This window comes from Helianthus annuus, chromosome 14, assembly GCF_002127325.2.
Source record: "Helianthus annuus cultivar XRQ/B chromosome 14, HanXRQr2.0-SUNRISE, whole genome shotgun sequence".
Taxonomy (NCBI): Eukaryota; Viridiplantae; Streptophyta; class Magnoliopsida; order Asterales; family Asteraceae; genus Helianthus; species Helianthus annuus.
In genome coordinates this window covers 63,724,785-63,752,115 of record NC_035446.2, presented here as the reverse complement: position 1 = coordinate 63,752,115, position 27,331 = coordinate 63,724,785, and the positions used below count along the sequence as shown (strand labels likewise).

At 42.3% G+C, this 27,331-nt stretch overlaps 1 pseudogene; it reads right to left on the bottom strand.

Moving 5' to 3' along the window:
- Window positions 1-26,667, bottom strand: part of LOC118486487 — a 29,634-nt pseudogene extending 2,967 nt beyond the window's left edge.
- Window positions 26,668-27,331: the final 664 nt, after the last annotated feature.

The window sequence follows — 27,331 nt, the reverse complement described above, 5'->3', positions numbered from 1 at the left end:
GTGTTTGAGGACCTTAACATCCCGGTCCGTGATTTCAACTGGTTCCTCGACGAACTGCAACCGCTCGTCGATAGTGAGTTCCTTAAAAGGAATGATGAGGTTTTCATCTGATAGGCATTTCTTCAGATTCGACACGTGGAATACATTGTGAACTGCACCGAGTTCAGCTGGTAGGTTCAACTTGTAGGCTACCTTGCCAATCTTTTCTGAAATTTCGAATGGTCCGACGTACCGCGGATTCAGTTTGCCCCGTTTGCCAAAACGTACCACACCCTTCCAGGGTGAAACTTTCAATAAAACCCGGTCCCCGACCGCAAATTCCAATGGCTTTCTACGCTTGTCCGCGTAGGCTTTCTGACGGTCGCGTGCTGCCGCCATGCGTTGTCGTATCTGTGCTATCTTTTCTGTGGCGTCCACAACAATATCTGGACCCGTAATTTGACTATCCCCCACCTCTGCCCAACAGAGAGGTGACCGGCATTTACGTCCGTACAATGCCTCAAATGGAGCGGCTTGAATGCTGGTATGGTAACTGTTATTGTACGAGAACTCCACCAAAGGGAGGTGTTTTTCCCAGCCGTTGCCGAAGTCTATGACACACGCTCGAAGCATGTCTTCTAGAGTTTGGATAGTTCGCTCAGACTGCCCATCCGTCTGAGGATGATATGCTGTGCTCATGTCTAATCGTGAGCCAAAAGATTTGTGCATCGCTTGCCAAAGTTCTGACGTGAATCGTGCATCGCGATCTGAAATAATAGAGATGGGCACTCCGTGCCTCGAAACAACTTCTTTCATGTAGATGTCTGCTAGGGTAGAAAACTTATCCTTTTCTTTGATAGCCAAGAAGTGAGCAGACTTTGTGAGCCGATCAACGACCACCCAGATAGTGTCATTCCCACGCTGGGATCTAGGTAGGCCAGTAACAAAATCCATGGAAATTTGCTCCCATTTCCATTGTGGTATTTCTGGTTGCTGAAGTAGGCCTGATGGTTTCTGGTACTCGATTTTAACCCTTGCACAAGTTAAACACTTGCCGACGTAAGTTGCGATAAGAGCTTTCATGTTTGGCCACCAGTAAGTTGTTCTGATATCGTGGTACATCTTATCCGACCCTGGATGTACCGAGTAGCGAGACTTGTGCGCTTCATCCATCACAAGTTCGCGTAAACCGCCATAAAGCGGGACCCAAATACGCCCCGTCACATAGTAGGCGCCGTCTTCCTTTTGTTCCATTTGTTGCCTTGAACCGCGCAAGGCTTCAGCCTTGACGTTTTCGGGTTTTAGTGCTTCTATCTGAGCAGCTCGTATCTGTGCAGGAAGACTGGACAGAATGGTAAGCTGTAGCGCTCGCACGCGCTTAGGTAGAGTGTCTTTCCGACTGAGGGCATCAGCCACAACATTGGCCTTGCCTGGATGATACTTGATGGCGCATTCGTAGTCGTTCAGAAGTTCAACCCATCTTCGTTGACGCATATTCAAGTCCTTTTGCTTAAGGATATGCTCGAGACTCCTGTGATCGGTGTAAATCGTGCACCTGGTACCGTACAGATAGTGTCGCCATATCTTAAGCGCGAAAACAACAGCTCCCAGCTCTAAATCGTGCGTCGTGTAGTTCCGTTCATGAACCTTGAGTTGCCGAGAGGCGTATGCGATAACTTTATCCCTTTGCATCAATACACAACCAAGCCCTTGTATCGATGCGTCACAATAAACCACGAAGTCATCCGTGCCCTCAGGCAGTGAGAGAATAGGCGCGCTGCAAAGCCTATCCTTTAAGTACTGAAAAGCGGTCTCCTGTGTATTACCCCATCTGTAAACGACACCTTTCTGTGTAAGCATAGTGAGTGGTTGTGCGATCTTGGAGAAGTCTTTAATAAATCGCCTGTAGTAACCTGCCAAACCCAAGAATTGGCGTATTTCTGTCGGTGTACGTGGTGCTGACCAGTTTCTGATCGAATCAACCTTGGATGGATCAACATGAATCCCATCCTTGTTCACCACATGGCCTAAGAAGTGGACTTCACGAAGCCAGAAGTCGCATTTTGAAAACTTTGCATACAGTTGCTCCTTTCGAAGAAGTTCCAAGATAAGGCGTAAGTGCTGCTCGTGCTCCTCCTGACTCTTGGAGTAGATCAAAATGTCGTCGATGAAGACGATAACAAACTTGTCGAGATAGGGTTTGCACACCCTGTTCATAAGATCCATGAAGACTGCTGGCGCGTTCGTAAGCCCGAATGGCATGACAAGAAACTCGTAGTGACCATAACGAGTTCTGAAAGCAGTTTTGGAGACGTCCTCATCCCGGACTCTCAGCTGATGATACCCTGACCTCAAATCGATCTTGGAATAGTAACACGACCCTTGCAACTGGTCGAATAGGTCATCTATGCGCGGAAGAGGATAACGGTTCTTCACCGTCACCTTGTTGAGTTCACGGTAGTCTATACACATTCTGAACGTACCGTCTTTCTTCTTCACAAATAACACTGGAGCTCCCCAAGGCGAAGAGCTTGGACGAATAAAGCCCTTTTCCAAGAGCTCTTGCAGCTGCTTCGACAGTTCTTCCAGTTCGGTTGGAGCTAAACGATACGGTGCGCGGGCTATTGGTGCTGCTCCAGGAGCTAACTCAATCTGAAACTCGACTTGACGATGAGGAGGTAAACCAGGTAAATCTTCAGGAAACACTTGAGGAAAATCACGCACAACTGGTATATCCTCCAGCTTCTTTTCCTTTGCTGATGCGTCAGTGACAAGTGCCAGAATGGCAGTATGCCCCTTTCGTAAACATTTCTGCGCCTTCAAGTAAGAGATGATGCCAACCACAGCACCACTCTTGTCGCCCTGTACTTCGAGAGGTTCTTGACTGGAGCGAGGAATACGAATAACTTTTTCCTTGCATAAGATCTCTGCGTGATGTTGAGATAACCAATCCATGCCGATGACGACGTCGAAGCTACCCAAAACTATGGGTATGAGATCAATCGAGAAAGTCTGACCCGCTAGAACAATACTACAACCCTTGACTACCTGTGTGGCTTCTACACTTTTACCATTGGCTAGTTCTACGACGTGTTTGGTGTCTAGGGGTGTTGGTGTACGTTTTAATAATTTACTCATTTTCAATGACATATAACTTGTATCAGCACCCGAATCAAATAAGACAGTAACATAAATATCGTCGAGAAGAAACTTACCCATAACCACATTGGGATCATTCACTGCATCTCCTCGACCCAACACAAAAGCACGACCACGAGCTTCATTGCCGTTGTTGTTGTTGTTTCCCCCGTTGTTCTGATTATTGTTGTTATTCCCGTTGCCCTGGTTGTTGTTGTTGCGATTCTGGTTCAACTGAGGACAATCGCGTTTGTAGTGACCTTCAGCCCCACACTGGAAACACCCCCGGTTTCCACGCTGTGGCTGCTGCTGCTGATTCTGTGGAGCTGGCGGTGGAAGTTGCTGGTTCTGATTCACTGGTCGCGCGCTTCTACAATCTTTGGCCTCATGGCCCATCTTGTGGCATCTTTGACATTGACTCCTGCGACATCTTCCACTGTGGTGTTTGTTGCACCTGTTACACCACGGGTGATTTCCCTTATAACCACTATGTCCCTGACTGCCCGATGACTGCTGACTCGGACTCTGGTAATCGTTGGTGCGACGTTGCTGAGTTTGGGATTGAACAGACGCTGATCCCCTGCTGGAATCCCCGTCCCACTTTCTTTTATTCTCGCTGGGTGTGGCAGAAGTAGCAGCTGTTGGAGTGACTGAAGTAACAGCTGTAGCAGTAGCGCCGACACGCTTTGGCAGTTTATTCTGATCCACTGCCTGATCAGTGATGCGATGAGCGAGACGCTGGATCTCCTGAATGTTGTTGAGGTTAGCCGAGGTAACGTGGCTCTGAATCTCTGGTACAAGCCCCTTGAGATACAACTCAATGCGCTTGTATGGTGGGTCTACCATGGTTGGACATAGCACAGCCAACTCGTTCGACCTCTTGGTGTAAGCTTCAATCTCTGAACCCACCATCTTCAAGTTGTACAACTCATCCTCCAACTTGTGAATGTCTTCTCTAGTGCAGTATTCTCTCTTGATCAGTTCTTTGAATTCATTCCAGGGTGTGGCGTTAGCAGCTGCCAACCCTAAGATCTGCACTTGTGCGTTCCACCAAGTGAGCGCAATCCCTTCAAGTGTGCCAGTGGCGAACTTCACCCTGCGAGCCTCAGGGCATTCACACATTTCGAAAACCGACTCGATCTTTTCAAACCAGTGGAGGAGTCCGACTGCCCCCTCCGTGCCACTGAACGAGCTAGGACGACAGTCCATGAAAGTCTTGAAGGTACACGCAGGTTGTTGCTGAGCGGGTTGACCTATTGTGTACGAATAGGGCAAAGTTAAGTACGAGAATTAATGTAGGATCTAAAGATCCTAGTGTTTATACTGCAGGGTACACTACCTGCTTGGGCGGCTGCAACTGCCGCAGCAACGAGAGCCTCTAGCTGGGCTTGAGTCATGGTAATTCGTGCGGCCATTGATCTTCACATCAAAGGCAACAATAGTGAGAAAGGTTCGCAAATAGTGCGATGACAGAAGAGTGTAAGCACATAAGTATTCTCATGCAATGACAAGGTGTGAGCAAGGTAATGTAAGCATACTACGAGCAAAGTTCTATGCAAATTCTAGCATGTAGGCAATAAACATAAACCTTATTACCTAGGAAGTTGAGTCTTGCACGTGGAGCGAAGCGTCGTTGTGGATCGTTGAGAGCACTGTTCTGGTTATAGTCTGGTTTTAATAAAACGTTTTCCCATATTAAAACCAAGTTCTCTATAACCAATGGCTCTGATACCAATCTGTCACACCCCCAAAATCCACCTGCGGAGTATCACCGCTTGGGAGCGTGACTGACCAGGATCAAGCCACCAATCATACAGAACATTGTATAAAATAAAAGTAAATGCAATATAGTCCAACCCATTTCCATATGAAAGGTGTTTCCAAAACATAAGTAAGTTGTCATTGTTTAGCGGAAGCGTATTATTGTAAAACCCATAGCAATTAAGTATCAAATATCAAAAGTGTTCAATAAGATGATCAAGATCCAAGCCCCACAACGACCAGCTCCTCCGTGTGCAAGCTCCAATATGTACCTAAGGTCCTGCAAGGCATGCAGCAGATAATCAACAAACTAGTTGAGCGAGTTCACAGTTAATAGTTTAGTTTGGGTAATAGTGCGTTTGTTCAATAAAGTATCATATCGTATCAGTTCCATCGCGGCCTCACAGGCATGTGTGCGAAGATTAGGTTCGTTAGTTCGCGACCGTAGTCTTTACCGACCAGGGTGTGTGCGAAGGCAATTTATCAGTTCGTTCGCGACCATAGTCCTTACCGACCAGGGTGTGTGCGAAGGCAGTTGAGTAGTTCGTAAGCATCAACAGTTTAGTCGTTCGTTACAGTATCAAAGTATGCACAAGTAATCATCCAACCCATTCCCACCCTGGGAACCCATGCCTTGGCTGTGTGAACTCACCTTGGTTTGCTCGGTATGCTAGGTTATGCACTCACAAGAATTTAATCACGTCCTATTGTATGCATGTATAACAAATCAGTTCATGTTCACAATGATTCGCATGCAATTTAATGTTCACATAACAGTCAGTTTGCATATCCGAACAACACGTATTACTTCACATTAAATCATTCAAAGTATGCTTATAACCACATATCTTTCGGTATATAAGTTATCACAGTTGTCTTTCGGATCAATTGCTATGTTTCGAACCATATGTCATCTTTCGACCAACCTATCTTTCGGTTACAACTATGTTTCGACTAACTATTATCTTTCGGCATACACTACTATGGTTCGGTAAAGTCATCCTTCGGTCAACAGCCATGATTCGAAGGACAAGCATCCTTCGGTCACAGCTATGGTTCGAGCAGCAGATATCTTTCGGTTACAATCAGTTACGTGTTTCCTAAATTTTCTGAATTTGTTACATTGTTTCCAAACATAACCATTATCAATCAACACAATTTCAGTATTCAATTACCTCAGAATCAAATCAAACGGGGAGTTTCATATTAAGTCTCATGAACCCTAACTTAACCACATGAACAATAATATCACCACCGAACCGGCCCTAAATCATTATCATGCGATTCTATTAAAACAACATCAAAGCCTCAAGTATAGACAACCAATCATACTAGCAGAACCGTTCGGATGCATCACATACGTAATCGATTAAACAGGTTAACATCATACAAACAATCCGGTTAACATACGCATCCGATTATCAACTAAATCTGATCAACATACCTATTCAATTAGCATACGTATTCGGTTAATATACAAACAACATATTGCAAAACAATCGATAAATCATGAAGTTATGCATACTCGAAGCATCATCTATTAGCATAATAATCATCGCATACTAACCGGAAATCTGGATTACGGAATGGAAATCCTTCGAACAGAGGATAGGTTTGCTATGCCGTCACACACACACGCAAGGGAACTAGGGTTTTTCAGAAAATAACCGTCTGTTTACATGCATTCACGTATATAAACATATTACAGGAATGGGCCAAGCCCATCAGAATGGCTGGGCCGAAACATGTCGAAAGATATGTTTCGTGTTCGAAGGATGAAGTCTTTGGCCGAATGATATGTTTCGGGAACCTTTAATTCGAAGGTTGATCCTTCGGATTGAAAGTCATCTTTCGTGGTCCTTCGAGTCTTTCGAACTGTGTGCCATTTTCGAGTGATCTAGACTAAGTGTTCTTCATAATAGTTATAATATTATTTTCCATTTCAGCAAGTAATCACATATACGCAAAATGACAGTACGCTTCATTAAAACACAACGTGTACAATTACAAGTTCACAATCCAAACAACTAAACAGTCAAAGTCAACGCGCATTTAATGCGAAAGTGAAAGTCAGAAACTCGAGTTGTCACATTAAGGAAATTTTAATAACTTTAAGAAGTCCTTTGGATATGTATATATATATATATATATATATAGGGTAGGGATATGGTAAAAAGTGTCTAAAATGTGAGAAGGGTAAGAAGTGTTTTAAACCATTGGATATTTGATCTAATGGTTGAGATCAATAGGGTATAAAATGTAAATTGTGTTTTAATTAGAAGGACCTTATGTAAAATTAAAGGGCAATAGTGACTTTTCCAACGTTTCAAATATGGTAACCGTTTCAAAACCCCCATCAATCTCCTATAAATCAACGAATTTATGGTAACTGTTTCAAAACCCCCATCAATCTCCTAAAAAATCAGCGAATTTCTCGTACTGAAATAAATTCTTCGATTTCCTTCACAACAACTTTTATAACACTATAAAGAACAGTATATTACATGATAAAACACTGTAGGAAGATATAACAGTATCTGTTTATTGTAAGACACTATACATAAATAAAACACTGTTGATGGAGGATAAAACACTATGAAAAGGAACAGTATATTACATGATAAAAACACTATAGGAAGATATAACACTATCTGTTTACTGTAAGACACTATACAGAATAAAACACTATTGATGAGGATAAAACACTAGTAAAAGGAACAGTATATTACATGATAAAACACTATAGAAAGATATAACACTATCTGTTTACTGTAAGACACTATACAGAATAAAACACTATTGATAGGGATAAAACACTATGAAAATGAGATTAAAGATACCTGTACATAATATAACACTATTGACTGGGGAATATAACACTACAACAAGAACTTACCGTAAACAATTAAATGTGTAGAACAAATCGAATTCGAATCACATCCCTAATATATCGCCTGATATTTTTGGCAGTTATCTTTGGAAATCAATTAATTGATAAGAATGGACAATTACTAATATACCCTTTTGAATTAATTAAGATAAGAGACACTTGTCATTCCCAAATTATTTCTCACGCTTCTCACAAAAGTTGGACTTTTTACAGGATCCTCTACCTATATATATATCAATATATATATATATATATATATATATATATATATATATATATATATATATATATATATATATATATATATATATATATATAAAGAAAAGAGATTGTTACTAGCATATTTAGGGGCAACGTATCCAAACGTCCCAGCTAGCTACCTGAGTCATTATTGACTTCCCACCATCCGGGACGAGTTTCACCGGTCCGAAATCCGAAACTTTGGCTCGAAACATCGCAAAGTAAAATATTGGACGATTTAAGATCCCGGTGTATAGAGCTCTGATGAGCCAAAGAGTGAAGATATTCCATACCTCTAGCCACATCCAATGCAATACTAAATCTCCTTTCCCAAGAAACTGGTTCCAATTTGAAGTTTTTCCAAAGAAATAGATGCCTACTTAATTCACCTTGAGGCATATATTCATAAACAAGAATTCTTTTGAGCCCTTGAGTTGAATACCCTAAAAGTAACACCAAATGTCCGTGTCTAACCTTTGTTAAATTTGAAATTTCTGATTCAAATTCATCTAATGCTTTGTTGCAAATCACACCAGATTCCATTCTTTTGACTGCTATTTTTGTGCCTTCGTCTAACTGGCCATTGTAAACGACCCCGAACCCGCCATGCCCGAGCTCGCTTTCTTTTGCGAAGTTTTGGTCACATTTTTTAAAACTTGAACTGAAATGATCATGTTTCCAGACTTGATTAGAGGGGACTCACTTGTCACACCCCTATTTTCCATGTGTCACCGGTGGGCCCGGTGGGGAGTATCGTGACGTAATTGATATCATCATAGTCAAACAACACAACATATAAATGCACAGCGGAAGCAAAAGATAGATTTATTTCAAATGAATAATTTGTAATGTCTAAGTATCACAAAACAGTCGAAACAGATCCACAGGCGGATCAAATAAAAAGGAAAACTGTTCAACAGACTTTGACATCTAAAGCTTGCGAGACTTGAGTAATGATGCCTGGAGTAGCCAGCCTATTTCGTCTAGTACCTGCACTTAGCCTTTTTGGAAAATACGTCAGTTTGCACTGGTAAATACAACTTAATTGACTCATTTTGAAAAGAGTTTGAAAATTAATTTGAATGCACTTCGGCAAAAATATTTTACAACTTGGGACAATTATTCAATATAATCTTGTATACAGTTTTACTCATTTGTCGTCCATTAGGGCCGGTTTGTAGGGTCGGACTTAAGTTAACTGACACGCCACAGGTATAATGCCCACATGGTCGATTCCTTATAGTGGGATACCAGTTTTCACATAATGCAACAGTCAGGTGTACACCTACACCCGTGCTTAGGTCGTGGCCATTTCATGAATGATGCCAAGGATATCCGGGACATGGTCATTTAACCCCCAAGGGCCATACACCAAATAATACATATCAAACAGGTTATGTAAATACATCAATCACAATACGATTTAAATGACTACATACACCCGACCAAGCGATACTTTTATAGTACCATATCCCAAGCCCGTATAGAGAAAATAAGTTAAGGGTATTTACCTGAGCAAAGTATAAATCAAATACAACAAGTGCACGTAGCTTTTACTGGGCTCCTAATCTGGAACGAAGGTTTTTAATTACCTATTAGAATTCTAACGGGTCTTTAATTAAGCTTAGACTTAGACCGGTTAGTTTTCAAAAGGAAGACACGGTTCAAACGCATGATAAAGCGAAGACCGGTTTAGAATGTGGTTTTGACCCGACAAGCTTGCATGCTTGTTTAATATGGGTAACTTAATCACATTCTGGATATTGAGACAAAAAGGATATGGTTTGACCCGTTTCGGCTAATATATGCAAACTAGTTACATAAGCCGATCCGAACGCGAAAAGTGTGTAACGGTAACCATAAGAGTCATGAACATGTTCCACAAGTTAATATGCTTCAAATATGTTGTGACATCAGTAGGATGTCTTCTATTATGCCCAAAATGATTTTAAACTCAAATTGCGCCTCAAAAGGGTATTTTGGTCATTTAAAAGGTTATAAAAGAGTTTGAATATAATTCTGAGTTTCAGGTCTGATTCAATTAGTAAAAATACTTAATTTACTAGGTTATATCAGTAGGGTATAACTTATTCGTGAAATTTATAACTTAAAACCAAACTATGCATCTTAAGGGCATTTTGGTAATTTCACATAAGCCTAAAAGGTCAAAATCAGAAATCTGAGCTTGAGACCTTTCCTTACTGTTAGAATGTAAATATTTACTAAAAATATCAGTAAGCATCAAACCTTATATTTATAAAATGGTTTTAATATATACTATGCGTTAAAAACGCTTAAAAAGACGATTTGGAGCCATTTCCGGGTTTTTAAAGAAAAGCTGATATTTTTATTATTCCAGAAGGCTCAAAATACTTCATTTATCATATTAGATCAGTAGAAAAAGGTTTGGGGTCAAAAGGATTTGTAAAACTTATTCTATAGCCCAAAAGGGCAAAACCGGCAATTACCGAATTAAGCTTAGAACTCTATGTTATGCTCAGCCTAAAAATAAATAAAAATCTTCAAAAATCCCAAAATATTATATTACATCAGTGGGTAATAAGTTTGGTATCAAAAATTAGGTTTAGATAGGCTATATGCTAATTATTCGGTTTAATTACTAAAAAGCTTTCTAATTACGCTAACGAGCATAACCCTTAATCTAGACCTCAAACTGATGTCAAATTCTAGGGACAAGTTTATAAATCAGTACCTAAGGTTTCCACTCTTTTACATTTTCAAAATTCATGTTTTAAGGTCATGAGGGCATAATAGTCAACATTTAAGCATTTAACGGAATCATGCATATGAATCGGATAACTAATGAACCAAGTTGTATAATCTCAGAGAGTTATACTTATAGGTAACTTGGTCCTAATAGAGCTCCAAGGCATTCCTAATTCATGCTCAAACAGGTCAGAACTGAAAGTCAAAGCATAAGTCAAACTATGCGACTTTCGGTCCCGAACCGAGCTTAAACTGAAAATTGTCGAGTTGAACATGTTTAGACATGTTCTTATGTTAATTACAAAGTTATATTAAGGTCAAAATAGGTTTCATAGCTTCTACATTGCTAATTATGCATTTATTCGAAAATTAGCTTTCTGTTGACTTTTAATAATCAAGTTTGACTCGACAATTGACCTAATTAGAGTGGGAATCAGAGGGTGACCTTTTAGGGGTTTAATGCCCACATAATTACCAACTCATAGGTACTTTCATAATGAAATTTGACGGGAGCAATTAAGATTAATGACGAAGTCAAACGTTAATTACGACGGTTTGACTAAACGCTAATAAACTAAGCAAAACTGAATTGAAGGAGGTTAAGCATACTTACAATAGTCCTAATCACAACTAATGATCTCTAGGAAAGATGCTTGAGCTCCACGAACCTCCAAGAAGTGAGTTGTGATGGTTACAAGTGAATGAGCAATTGAAAAACCCAACGTTCATGGCTTTATATAGGTTTCTTGGATCAATTTGATCATGCCAAACAAGTCTAGGATTGTTATGGGATCATTCCAAGTGTCCCTAGGCCTTAATATACCAGCAAACAAGCCCATAGAGTCAAAAACAACCATTTTAAGTCGGTTAAACGGGCTGGAACAGACAGCTGTGCTTATTTCTGCATCTGGGGACCTTAGGCGGCCCGCGTAAGGATCCATAAGGATCTTACACGCCCCGCATGGCCAGTCTGATCCGGTTACAAATTTTCATAAGTTGCAATTTTGGTCCCTGGTCCTTCCAAACTTGATTTTAAGCTTATTTCTTGCACTATAAACCCCCAAACTTGACTTTTAAGGATCCCAAGTCATAAACCAACTTTGTTTAGTCCCCGGTTATTCATACGTTCACCGAAAAGTCTTAAATTCCAATATTGACGCTTTTAACCCCTCGTATACGAATATTGTCATAACTTTCTCATACTTTATCGAAACCTTGTGAAATTTTTATCACACATTCTTGTGAGTATAATTTATCATTACAAAGCTTCGGGTCTGCTAAAAGATCACTCAGAGGTATACTTTAAACATGTTGACACATTTAGCCCCTGTAGTTTGTAATTCCTGACTTTCTTTCACGATTAGCTTCGTATGATCCATGATTTATTCGTTTAAGGGTATTTACATCATGTAGGTTATTGAAAGACATATTTATTTATCGTTGACATTTTGAATCCTTTTACACACATAGATTCCCCGTTTGTCAACTTTAGTCCCTCTAATTCATTCCTTTACACGTTTTAAGTCCATGACACGTGTCGATATGATATTTGTAACACCCCCAAAACTCCACCTGCGGAAACCCCGCGAGGCGTGTTACGCATCAGAGTTCGAGCCACCAATCACATTGAACCACTAATAAATACTTAAATAAAACATGTTATTAATTACCAATAAAAATATCAAACATGATAACAATTCCCAAAAGTTGTGTAGCGGAAGCATATAATAAATTATTTAGCAATTGTTTCGTAATAACACTTAAACCAATGTATCAATATAAGATAATACGAAAGCCTCGATCCATGACCACTCCAGCACTCCCAGATAGCAAGTCCATGTTCCAAAGTTAACGACCTACAAGCATGCAAACAAGTGTGTCAGACTACGCTGGTGAGTTCAAGGTCTTGTTAACGTGTTGTGTTACCAGGTGTATGTTAATGTGATTCAAAGTTGTGTTACGATGTTGCTCATGCTAGTTACCCTAGGGAGTACGCCCTTACGTAACCGAGGAGTGTGCCTCTTAGCAACCCACTATGTTGTTCACGCTAGTTACCCTAGGGAAAACGCCCTTACGTAACCGAGGAGTGTGCCTCTTAACAACCATAGTGAAACCCAGATAATTAGTTCACCCCGTCCTTACGGCCCGGTGTGAGGTTTCCCACCTAATAGCGCTATCAACTAATTACCCCCATTGCCCTCCAGGCAATCCGATGATAGATTCCATGTTCAATACCCAAAACCGATTAAGTTGTTTACCCAAAGTTTCCCTTCCAAATGTTTACCAGTTGTCCCAAACCACCGGGACGCATGCTTGGGAAAATGCATTGAACTCACCTTGGTTTGCTCGGCAGATTATACCAAAGTTACTTGAATTAAAAGTGGTCAATCACGTCCTAACAGGATTACCACACGAGTCAGGTTCGGTTCAAGTAAAGCACGTATGGTTACACAGAGTTAACACGTTACAAACACGAATGGATCATGGCAACATTTAACAGTCAAGCAACACATTCAACTTGTGCAATTATATGTCCAATGGTAATCGGCCCAAATAGATAAACAGCCCAAACACATACGGCCCAAAGTGAAAATGTATAAGTTGTGCGATCCGCTGGATTTGTGCGATCGGACTGGCCCAGCCCAATCACTGTCCGGCCCAAACAGTCAACATATATGTGGCCTTGTGCGATCCAAGCAGACTTGTGCGATCTGCTTGGGTTGTGCGATCTGAATTTGGACTTGTTCGGCCCAATAACACACGCAGTCCAATATCGGTTCAACTAAATAACCCAAGTTTGGCTTGTGCGACCCGGTTTCCCTTGTGCGATCCGGACAGCTTGTACGTGTGGTCTTGTGCGATTAAGCTCCTTGTGCGAGTGGACCTCTTGTACGGTCAAGAGGTCTTGTGCGACCAATTCAAACATTCCAATAATCAAGCAATTCGGTTACAACCAATTTATCAGTTTCAAGGTTTCCATGTTTACATCAATCAATTAACAACTTCTATTCTAGACATCATCGATCAAAATGGTTTTTATCTCAACTTTTCTTATGAACCCTAATCCGATTCGTATGAACAACATCGCAACATATTCAATCAAACAAGCATTCTAGCATCCAAATCACATGAATCCTAACCGAGTCAAAACAAGAACAATAATCATAACACTAAAACATATTAGCATGCATCAGGAATCATTAACATTCATAACAAGACGATCTCATGAACACTATCATTCAATCTATATGTGGGCCGACTAGCAAGAATATCAATCATGTCTACAACTCTAACCATCATATCAAAACATGAATCACAGTAACATGTAACAAAACATAGGGCACTAACCGTTTCAAGGAAAGATCCGAATCCTATGAACTTCGAGGAGGGTGGCTGCCTTCGGTTCGTGAGAGGGAGAGAGAGAAGAGCTAGGGTTTGTGTGTGTGTTTGTTTTTGATAAAACGTGAGATGGTTTCAACACTCATGTGTTAATCGGTTTAAGGGGATGGGCCGACCCACACTTGGGCTGCCCTTTTGATCCGAGTGCAAGCAATACGGCCCAATGGCCTTGTGCGTTCGAGTGATGGTTGTGCGGTTCGGTTCCGTTGTGCTTTCGGGCCATTATATACATACATACATTTTATTACACACAGCACAGAATCATAACAATTAATAATTATAATAAATCACATAAGCATGTATCGTTACACAAAATAGGTTCGAATTGCGTGTTGTCACAGTATCCCCAACTAAAAAGAAATTTCGTCCCGAAATTTGGTATGCACTCACTAACGTAAGCTATATTGTTCACTAGTTTTCCTGGGGTGTCACATCATCCCCCACTTGAATGGGAATTTCGTCCCGAAATTCACTAGTTGCATCAACATTAAGTTTGCTAGGTTTTGCCTGATCTTTGGGGAATAAATGTGGATACTTAAGTTTCATCTGGTCCTCGCGTTCCCACGTGAACTCTGGACCACGTCTTGAGTTCCAACGAACTCTCACAATCGGTATACGGCTGTGTTTGCGAACTTTAACTTCCCGATCCATAATCTCAATTGGTTCTTCGACAAACTGCAATTTGTCATCTATCTTCAGCTCTTGAAATGGTATAACTAGTGTTTCATCAGCCAAACACTTCTTTAACTGCGATACGTGAAACACATCATGGACATTACCCAACTCAACGGGTAATTCCAACCTGTAGGCCACCTTTCCAATCCGTTCTAAAATTTTGAATGGTCCTACATAACGGGGGTTTAGTTTGCCGCGTTTCCCAAAACGCACCACACCCTTCCAGGGTGAAACCTTTAACATAACGCGGTCATTAACTTCAAATTCCAGCGGTTTACTACGCTTGTCAGCGTAGCTTTTTTGACGGTCGCGAGCTGCGGCCATACGGTTTCGGATCTGCACAATGCTTTCTGATGCCTCAAGAACAAACTCAGGGCCTGTGATCTGACTATCACCCACCTCATGCCAACAGAGAGGTGAACGACATTTCCGTCCGTACAGTGCTTCGAAGGGAGCTGCCTTAATGCTTGTATGGTAGCTGTTGTTGTAGGAGAACTCTATCAATGGCAAGTGTTTCTCCCACCCTTTCCCAAAATCAATCACACACGCCCGCAACATGTCTTCAAGTGTCTGGATGGTGCGCTCGCTTTGACCATCCGTCTGCGGGTGATAAGCGGTGCTCATGTCGAGTTGGGAACCAAACGATTTATGCATTGACTGCCATAACTCTGAAGTGAAACGCGGATCTCGGTCTGAAATGATAGAAGTTGGCACCCCATGCCTAGAAACCACCTCTTTAAGATACACTGCTGCCAGCTGAGAGAATTTGTCTGTTTCCTTGATTGCTAGGAAGTGTGCTGATTTCGTGAGGCGATCAACAATCACCCAAATGGTGTCATTCCCAGCCTGAGTTCTTGGTAGTCCTGTCACGAAATCCATGGCGATCTGTTCCCACTTCCAGGTGGGTATCTCTGGTTGCTGCAGTAGACCTGAGGGCTTTTGATGTTCCGCTTTGACTTTAGCACAAGTCAAACATTTGCTGACGTAGGTTGCTATATGAGCTTTCTTGCTGGGCCAACAGTAGGTAGTTTTCAAGTCGTGGTACATCTTATCTGATCCAGGATGTACAGAGTAGCGTGATTTATGTGCCTCTTCCATTACAAGTTCTCGTAAGTTGCCAAAGAATGGGACCCAAATGCGTCCAGTTACGTAGTAAGCACCGTCTTCCTTTCGTTCTAGTCGTTGCCTCGAGCCACGTAAAGCTTCAGCTCGAACGTTCTCTGGTTTCAACGCTTCTAACTGAGCGTCTCGTATCTGGGAAGGAAGGTTGGACTGGATCGTGAGTTGCAATGCTCGCACACGCCTAGGTGCATTATCCTTTCTGCTGAGGGCGTCGGCTACAACGTTCACCTTGCCCGGATGATACTTGATGGCACATTCATAATCGTTCAATAGTTCCACCCATCGTCGTTGTCGCATATTCAATTCTTTCTGGTCGAAGATGTGCTGAAGACTCCTATGGTCGGTGTAGATGGTGCATTTGGTACCGTACAGATAGTGCCTCCAAATCTTCAACGCAAATACCACCGCTCCTAACTCCAAGTCGTGTGTCGTGTAGTTCTTCTCGTGCACCTTCAGCTGGCGAGAAGCATAAGCTATTACCTTCTCGCGTTGCATCAACACGCAACCGAGACCCTGAATTGACGCGTCACAATATACCACAAAATCTTCGGTGCCCTCTGGTAAAGACAAGATTGGTGCACTGCAAAGTCTCTGTTTCAGAACTTGGAAAGCCTCTTCTTGCTTCGTTCCCCAAGAGTACGTCGTGTTCTTCTGTGTCAGCGAGGTGAGAGGTTGCGCGATTTTCGAGAAATCTTTAATGAACCTTCGATAATACCCTGCGAGACCAAGAAATTGTCGCACCTCAGACGGAGTCTTTGGTGCCGCCCAATTCTTAACTGCATCCACCTTCGCAGGATCCACATGTATCCCTTTCTCGTTAACAACATGCCCAAGGAAGTGCACTTCTCGAATCCAAAAGTCGCACTTAGAAAATTTCGCATACAACTGTTCCCTTCTCAAAAGTTCCAAGATGAGACGTAGGTGACGCTCGTGATCTTCTTTGTTCTTGGAATAGACTAAGATGTCGTCAATAAACACTATAACAAACTCGTCAAGATATGGCTTACATAGGCGGTTCATGAGATCCATGAAAACCGCTGGTGCATTAGTCAATCCAAACGGCATAACCAAAAACTCGTAGTGTCCATAGCGCGTTCGAAAAGCCGTCTTGGGAACATCCTCTTCCCTAACCCTTACCTGGTGATACCCCGATCTTAAGTCGATCTTGGAATAGAAACTTGACCCTTGCAGCTGGTCAAACAAGTCGTCGATGCGTGGTAACGGATAGCGGTTCTTAATGGTCACCTTGTTGAGCTCTCGATAGTCGATACACATACGGAATGACCCGTCTTTCTTCTTTACGAACAGAACTGGGGCTCCCCAAGGCGACGAACTGGGTCGAATGAAACCCCTATCCAACAACTCCTGTAGTTGATTGGACAACTCCTGTAACTCTCCAGGTGCTAGCCGGTAAGGAGCTCGAGCAATTGGAGCCGCTCCCGGCGCAAGATCAATCTGAAATTCTACTTGACGGTGGGGAGGTAACCCTGGTAGCTCCTCTGGGAACACATCAGCGAATTCTCGCACCACTGGTAGATCCTCGATCTTACTCTCTTCAGACTGAGCGTTGGTAACTAACGCTAACAGTGCAGGATACCCCTTTTGTAGATACTGTTGTGCACGCATGGCCGTGATAATCCCAACCATCGTCCCACTACGATGCCCTTGAACTAACAGTGACTCCCCATCAGGGAGAGGAATACGCACAACTTTCTCCTTACACAAAATTTCTGCTTGGTGCTTAGACAACCAATCCATCCCTACTACTATGTCAAAACTACCGAGTGTAATGGGAAGGAGGTCAATGTCAAACACCTGACCCACGAGATCTAGTTTGCATCCAAAAAGGACATTCGAGGCTTCTATCGTTTTACCATCTGCTAGTTCTACTACTTGTTTAACTTCTAAAGGTGCTGGGGTTATCCCTAATCGTTGACTAAACTCTAGGGACACATAACTCCAATCGGCACCCGAATCAAATAATACAGAAGCAATACGATTGTTAACAGGAAACGTACCAGTTACAACGTTGCCGTCATTCCTGGCATCCCCTGCTCCAAGCTGGAACACTCTGCCGCGAGCACCATTTCCCCCATTATTGCCGTTGTTGTTGTTATTGTTCCCAGCATTGTTATTATTCGGGCGGTTGTTGTCGTTGGCGTTCTGGTTTAACTGAGGGCAATCCCGCTTAAAGTGGCCCTCATCACCACACTGATAGCACCCCTTCCTGAAGCCCTGGTTCTACTGGGGTGGTTGCCCCTGTTGTCTCTGGTTTTGCTGGTTCTGTTGCTGCTAGTGTTTGGGTTGTGAGGCCCTACAATCCCTGGCCTCATGGCCCGTCTTACCACACTTGTTACACGTCCGACCACACGGCCCAAAATGATGATAGCCACACCTGTTACACCGTGGCTTTCTCCCTGCATACGAACCCTGGCTGTGGCCACTTCCCTGGCCTTGATTGACAGAAGACGACTGGCTGATGCCGCGGTTGTTGTTGTTGTCTGGCCTTTTCTGAGTCTGACCAGCACTGGGTGCTTTGCCGTAGTCGCTCCACTTCCGTTTGTTATCATTAGCAGATGTAGTAGCAGTGGGTGCCGCAGCAGCAGTGGCTGAAATGCGCGGGGGTAACGAATTGCTCTCGACCTCTTGGTCCACAATCTTATGAGTCAGACGAACAATCTGTGTTAAATCATTGAGATGGGCTGCAGTGACCAAACTCTTCACACGCGGAGGCAACCCTTTGATGAATAACTCAATCCTCCGGGACATAGGCCGGGACAAGTTCGGGCACATGTCGGCCAGTTCATACGATCGCTTCACATACGCTTCGACTTCAGATCCAACCATCTTCAAGTCGTAGTACTCGTTTTCCAACTTCTGGACCTCGTCCTGAGGACAATACTCTTCCCGAATCAGCTCTTTAAAGTCATCCCAAGTTGTAGCATTTACTGCCTCGATGCCCAACAGTTGGACTTGGGCATTCCACCACGTTAGGGCACCATCCGCCAAGGTACCCGCAGCATATTTTACCCTGTCCCCAGCGGGACAATTACAGATAGCAAACACAGACTCTGCTTTCTCGAACCATCTTAGAAGTCCCACAGCCCCTTCAGTCCCGGTGAAGGTCTGTGGCTTACAGTCCATAAACATTTTGAACGTACACGCAGGTTGATTAGGTTGGGGTTGCGCTTGCTGGCCTAAATGATGGAAGGAAACACGTTATAGAAGTGAAAAGACGTGTACGCGATATGAGAGTAAGAGTACTTGATACATTCCGTACCAGCTTGATAGGCTGCTAAAGCCTCAGCCACACGGGTATTGATTAGGTCAGTCAACTCAGCCTGAGTCATGTTGATGTTGCCACATCCGTGTCCTCGTCCACTCATATTTCTATAGTTGGGAATAAACCGATTTAGAAATCGAAACGAGATGGGAGTCAAGTATCATGTTCATATCTACGTACTACCAAGTTCACACACAACAAGGCAGAACCCTTCTCACGCTTGATAAGCCTCACTGGGACTTGCATGCACCCCACGTTATTATTAAGTGTGCACCCATAATAATAAGGCAATTTGCATGCTTATCCCAGTGCCTCTTAGCTTGCGCTCAAAGTTTCCCCCGTTCAAGCGACACAACAGATGTTATTCTCAGTCTATGATTCACATGAGTCAAAGAGTAGTGTCACACTATCAAGTCACTATGTTGTTTAATGTTTCATTTCATATATGTTGTGAGTGTGTGACTGCTAAGCAAATAATGTATAAAGTGAGAGAGACGAACCTTGCAATCTGGAGCCGAGTGTCATGATCGATTTTCGAAGATGTTCGGTTATAGTCTGGTTTTACGAAACGTTTTAAAACCTAGTTCACTATAACCAGTTGCTCTGATACCAACTGTAACACCCCCAAAACTCCACCTGCGAAAACCCCGCGAGGCGTGTTACGCATCAGAGTTCGAGCCACCAATCACATTGAACCAATAATAAATACTTAAATAAAACATGTTATTAATTACCAATAAAAATGTCAAACATGATAACAATTCCCAAAAGTTGTGTAGCGGAAGCATATAATAAATTATTTAGCAATTGTTTCGTAATAACACTTAAACCAATGTATCAATATAAGATAATACGAAAGCCTCGATCCATGACCACTCCAGCACTCCCAGATAGCAAGTCCATGTTCCAAAGTTAACGACCTACAAGCATGCAAACAAGTGTGTCAGACTACGCTGGTGAGTTCAAGGTCTTGTTAACGTGTTGTGTTACCAGGTGTATGTTAATGTGATTCAAAGTTGTGTTACGATGTTGCTCATGCTAGTTACCCTAGGGAGTACGCCCTTACGTAACCGAGGAGTATGCCTCTTAGCAACCCACTATGTTGTTCACGCTAGTTACCCTAGGGAAAACGCCCTTACGTAACCGAGGAGTGTGCCTCTTAACAACCATAGTGAAACCCAGATAATTAGTTCACCCCGTCCTTACGGCCCGGTGTGAGGTTTCCCACCTAATAGCGCTATCAACTAATTACCCCCATTGCCCTCCAGGCAATCCGATGATAGATTCCATGTTCAATACCCAAAACCGATTAAGTTGTTTACCCAAAGTTTCCCTTCCAAATGTTTACCAGTTGTCCCAAACCACCGGGACGCATGCTTGGGAAAATGCATTGAACTCACCTTGGTTTGCTCGGCAGATTATACCAAAGTTACTTGAATTAAAAGTGGTCAATCACGTCCTAACAGGATTACCATACGAGTCAGGTTCGGTTCAAGTAAAGCACGTATGGTTACACAGAGTTAACACGTTACAAACACGAATGGATCATGGCAACATTTAACAGTCAAGCAACACATTCAACTTGTGCAATTATATGTCCAATGGTAATCGGCCCAAATAGATAAACAGCCCAAACACATACGGCCCAAAGTGAAAATGTATAAGTTGTGCGATCCGCTGGATTTGTGCGATCGGACTGGACCAGCCCAATCACTGTCCGGCCCAAACAGTCAACATATATGTGGCCTTGTGCGATCCAAGCAGACTTGTGCGATCTGCTTGGGTTGTGCGATCTGAATTTGGACTTGTTCGGCCCAATAACACACGCAGTCCAATATCGGTTCAACTAAATAACCCAAGTTTGGCTTGTGCGACCCGGTTTCCCTTGTGCGATCCGGACAGCTTGTACGTGTGGTCTTGTGCGATTAAGCTCCTTGTGCGAGTGGACCTCTTGTACGGTCAAGAGGTCTTGTGCGACCAATTCAAACATTCCAATAATCAAGCAATTCGGTTACAACCAATTTATCAGTTTCAAGGTTTCCATGTTTACATCAATCAATTAACAACTTCTATTCTAGACATCATCGATCAAAACGGTTTTTATCTCAACTTTTCTTATGAACCCTAATCCGATTCGTATGAACAACATCGCAACATATTCAATCAAACAAGCATTCTAGCATCCAAATCACATGAATCCTAACCGAGTCAAAACAAGAACAATAATCATAACACTAAAACATATTAGCATGCATCAGGAATCATTAACATTCATAACAAGACGATCTCATGAACACTATCATTCAATCTATATGTGGGCCGACTAGCAAGAATATCAATCATGTCTACAACTCTAACCATCATATCAAAACATGAATCACAGTAACATGTAACAAAACATAGGGCACTAACCGTTTCAAGGAAAGATCCGAATCCTATGAACTTCGAGGAGGGTGGCTGCCTTCGGTTCGTGAGAGGGAGAGAGAGAAGAGCTAGGGTTTGTGTGTGTGTTTGTTTTTGATAAAACGTGAGATGGTTTCAACACTCATGTGTTAATCGGTTTAAGGGGATGGGCCGACCCACACTTGGGCTGCCCTTTTGATCCGAGTGCAAGCAATACGGCCCAATGGCCTTGTGCGTTCGAGTGATGGTTGTGCGGTTCGGTTCCGTTGTGCTTTCGGGCCATTATATACATACATACATTTTATTACACACAGCACAGAATCATAATAATTAATAATTATAATAAATCACATAAGCATGTATCGTTACACAAAATAGGTTCGAATTGCGTGTTGTCACAATATTGGACATGAATTTTCGAGGTGTTACATCCTCACCCCCTTAAAAGAAATCTCGCCCTCAAGATTTACTGAAATAAATGAGGGTACTTTTCTTTCATTGTGGACTCTAACTCCCACGTATAATCGGGACCTCTGCGGGCATCCCATTTGACCTTTACAATAGGTACATGCTTCCTTCGAAGCTTCTTAACCTGCCTATCCTCAATCGATACAGGTTTTTCCACAAATTTCAAGCTCTCATCTATATGCACATCTGTGTGTGGTATGACTAGCGAGTCATCAGCTAGACATTTCTTCAGATTGCAGATGTGGAACACATTGTGAATACCACTGAGCTCCTCAGGCAAGTTTAACTTATAAGCCACTGATCCAACACATTCGATGATCTCGAATGGACCTATATACATTGGGCTTAACTTGCCTTTCTTACCAAATCGCATCACTCCCTTCTAGGGTGATACTTTAAGCAGGACTTTATCACCAACCTCAAACTTGAGAGGTTTTCACCTTTTATCAGCATAACTCTTCTGCCTATCCCTGGCAGCTTTCTGGCGATCACGAATCTGGACAATCTCGTCCGTAGTCTCGAAGACTATTCCAGGTCCCAATAATTGAGTATCTCCTACTTCTGCCCAACAGATGGGCGTTCTGCATTTCCTACCATATAATGCCTCAAAAGGCGCAGCCTGAATACTTGTATGGTAGCTATTATTGTAGGAGAACTCGACCAATGGCAGGTGCTTATCCCAGCTACCGCCTAAATAAATTACACATGCACGTAGCATGTCTTCCAAAGTTTGGATAGTATGCTCACTCTGCCCATCCGTCTGAGGATGGTAAGCCGTACTAAAGTTCAACTGCGTGCCCAAGGACTGTTGGAAACTTTTCCAAAAATGAGATGTATATCTAGTATCCCTGTCAGAGATAATAGATACTGGTACGCCATGCAAGGATACAATTTTGTCAACATACAACTGGGCTAACATGTCAGAGCTGTAAGTTTCCTTAATAGGTAGGAAATGTGCTGACTTAGTCAGTCTATTTACTATCACCCAAATAGTATCATTTCCTTTCTTAGTCTTTGGCAACTTGGTGATGAAATCCATCGTCACCATTTCCCATTTCCAAGTGGGAATTGCAGGCTGTTGTAGCAAACCTGACGGTTTCTGATGCTCAGCTTTGACTTGAGCACACGTCAAGCATTTAGCTACATAGGCAGCTATAGACTTCTTCAAGCCTTTCCACCAATAATTTGCCTTTAAATCCTGGTACATCTTATCAGCTCCAGGATGAACGGAATATTTGGAACTGCGGGCTTCCTGGAGGATAACATCCCGAAGTCCTCCATAAACTAGAACCCATATTCGTCCATTTAACCTTAGGATTCCGTCCTTGCCATAGGATAACTGCTCCTCAGTTACTCCTAGCTTTTCATCAGGGTAGTTAGTTTCTAGCACAGCTTCCTTCTGCGCACCTAACAACCTTTCATTCAAGCTATTCTTTATCTCGATGCTCTTGGCATTGATTCTTATAGGCTTTACCCTTTCCTTTCTGCTTAAGGCATCAACAACCACATTTGCCTTGCATGGATGGTATCTTATTTCACAATCATAATCGTTTAAAGTTTCCATCCATCGTCGCTGCCTCATATTCAAGTCCTTCTGATTAAACAAATGTTGAAGGCTCTTGTGATCGGAATAGATCACACACTTAGTCCCATACAGATAGTGCCTACAAAGCTTTAGTGCAAATACAACGGCACCTAGCTCCAAGTCATGGGTGGTGTAATTCCTTTCGTGCACCTTTAACTGACGTGAAGCATAGGCAATGACCTTGCCTTTTTGCATAAGCACACACCCCATCCCGGTGTGCGATGCATCACAATATACTACAAACTCTTCAATTCCTTCAGGCAACGTCAGTACAGGAGCGTTGCTTAACTTCTGCTTCAGAATGTCGAAAGACTCTTGCTGCTTAGGCCCCCAATCAAACTTACTATTCTTGCGGGTGAGAAGAGTCAGGGGTGCTGCAATTCTTGAGAAGTTTTCTATAAATCGCCTATAGTAGCCTACCAGTCCTAGGAAACTGTGAATCTCTGTAGGCGTCTTTGGCTCTTGCCAGTTCATGATAGCTTCAATCTTAGCAGGATCTACTTGGATACCACGCTCACTGACAACATGTCCAAGGAATTGGACTTCACGAACCCAAAATTCACACTTCGAGAACTTGGCATAAAGCTTTTCTTGATGAAGCAGTTTTAGAATGCAACGGAGATGCTTCTTGTGGTCAGCTTGGCTCTTCAAGTAAATGAGGATGTCATCGATGAAAACAATGACAAATTTATCCAAATAAGGCTTGCAGACGCAATTCATGAGATCCATGAATGCGGCAGGTGCATTAGTGAGCCCAAAAGGCATCACTAGGAACTCGTAACGACCATAGCGAGTCCTAAATGCAGTCTTGTGTACGTCTTCATCTTTAACCTTCAATTGATGATAGCCTGACCTCAAATCAATCTTAGAGAAGTAGCTTGCTCCTTGTAGTTGATCGAACAGATCGTCGATCCTGGGCAAAGGATACCTATTTTTGATAGTTACTTTATTAAGCTCGCGGTAATCAATGCACAGACGCATTGATCCATCCTTCTTCTTGACAAACAAAATTGGCGCTCCCCATGGAGACGAGCTAGGTCTAATGAAACCCTTAGCTAGCAAATCATCTAGCTGTGTCCTCAATTCCTTCATCTCTGTTGGTGCCAACCTATAAGGTGCTCTAGCAACAGGTGCTGCTCCGGGGATGATATCAATTCTGAATTCTACTTGCCTATCTGGTGGTAACCCGGGTAGTTCTTCAGGAAAGACTTCAGGATATTCAGAGATGACTGGAATATCTTCAACTTTGGGCTTCTGCTCATCAATAGTCACTTGTGCCATGTAAATGACACAACCCTTCTTCAAGCATCTAGATGCCTTGATGCATAGACACTTGCCCAGGTAATCCATATCGGGTATCTCCCTGAATGGTAAGTGACTCGCCAGACGGAGTCTTAATCACCACTTGCTTCTTGTTGCAGATGATCTGGGCTTGGTTAGGCGATAACCAATCCATGCCGAATACTATATCAAATCCAGCTAACTTCAAAGGAAGCAAGGTCAAAGGAAAAGAGTGGTTCCTAAAAGATATAACACATCCATCTAACATGGTTGAGGCGGTTTCTAAGGTTCCATCGGCTAACTCCACCTCATATTTCACACTTAAGGTTTTAACAGGTAAATTCAGCAACTTACCAAACTTGTTATCTATGAACGACTTATCAGCGCCAGAATCAAACAGTACTCTAGCATTACATCATTTACGAGGAAAGTACCTGTGATCACATTGTCGTCCTGAATTGCCTCATGCACGTTCATTTGGAAGACCCTAGCATTGGTCTTCTTGGCTACCTCAGGCTTCTTTGCGTATTTAGGGCAGTTAGTCTTAATGTGCCCTTTCTCATTACAGCCGTAGCAGGTAGCATCTTTAATCCTCTTACAGTCAACAGTCTTGTGCTCTTTAGACTTGCACAACCCACACGCAGGTGGTCCTGATTGAGACTTGGTCTCAAGCCTGCATTTTCCAAAGTGGCGTTTTTGGCAAGTTGTGCACTTTGGCTTTTCTTCAGTTTGCTGACTATTCTTTCCAGACCCAAACTTTCTAGAGTCAGTGTTTCCCTTATGCTTCTTCTCCGACCCTCGTGAGCTATCCTCCTCACGCTTCCTCTTACTCTCTTCAGAGTTCTTGAGCGATCTTAACCTGACCGCATCTAAGGTGAGGGATAGAGATAGATCAGCAGCTGATCTAAAAGTAGCAGGTCTCGAAGCCTTAACACTGGCTTTGATTTCTGGGGCTAATCCCCCAATGAAGCGAGCAATCCTCTTAGGTTCTGGTGTCACAAGGTAAGGAACCAGTCTAGACATGGTGTTGAAGCTTGTAAGGTATGCTTGGTAATCTAGGTTCTTCATTACCAGAGACAAGAAATCTGACTCAATCCTTTCCACTTCATGCTGTGGACAATAATTTTCTTTAATGAGAACGACAAACTGTTCCTATGAAATATTTTAGAGTGGGATCTTCCCAGCAGCTTGAATGAGAGACTTCTCCCATGCCAGTGCCTCTCCCTTGAACGATTGGGATACATACTTCACTATATCCCTTTCAGCACAACCGCTGATATCAACAACAGTGTCCATTTCATCTAACCAGGTCATACAATCTATTGCTCCTTTCTCCCCAGTGAAATCCTGGGGTTTGAAGGAAACAAAGTACTTATAAGTACAAGACTTGGTACGTGGCTCATCATCGAACACTATTTTCTTACATGGAACACTGTGTTGGTTTGAGGAATGTTCAACATCCTCTTTCTTGGGTCCATCTTTCTTAGAGGGTGGTTTGCTATGAGCTTTTGAATGAGTCTTACTAACAGACTTAGAGTGAGGCACCGAAGAGGTACTACTATGAGTTCCACTATATTCCTTGAATTGCTCCTCTACAGCTTTAGATACAGCTGTATTAACCAGGTTACGGAGCTCTCCTTTGGTTATATTAATCCTATCATCATCATCATCGTGGTTTTCCAGGGGATGACTGTTTACTTCCTCTGACCTCGCCATGTAGCTTTAATTGCTACATAAAAGAAAACAAGGGCAAGGTTTATATAGAAGCTTATACAGTTTCTATTGTTTTAAACGATTTATTAACTATGGTTTTTAATACACATTTTAGTTAATTATTCAGGATTTTTATCATAACCCTAAATTATATACAATACCACAAAAGGCCTAGTCACGTAGACAAGTTTAATTTTATAATCCAGGATTCTAACAGAATCGGGATATTTAAGGTTTGAATCAAAGTTCATTACCTTTTCTAGACAGGGAGTTGTAGGCTACCACTGTCTTTAGTCCCAGAGGACGTTAATTATAGCCTGTGGGCACTCCATCCTTAAGGGATGATTATATAAATAAGGGAATTTAGAATAACCCATTTAATAATGACTTATGTGATTTTATCGAATCACACTTTGTCAAGCATATTAATATGCTTTCTAATGTTAACAAGGTTTCGAATCTTTTGAATAGGTTGTACCATCTTGGCCATGTCTGTAATGACAATTAGGCTAGGTTTTACCTTTAAGATTCTTTTAATATTAAACGCAGAGCAATCCTAATTTGAGATGTTCACAAGGATCTGAATCTAATTGAGGAACTACCATCTTGGCCCTGTCTTGAGCTAGGTCTTTTCCTTTTTAGATTTTGCCATTTTATCACAATGGTA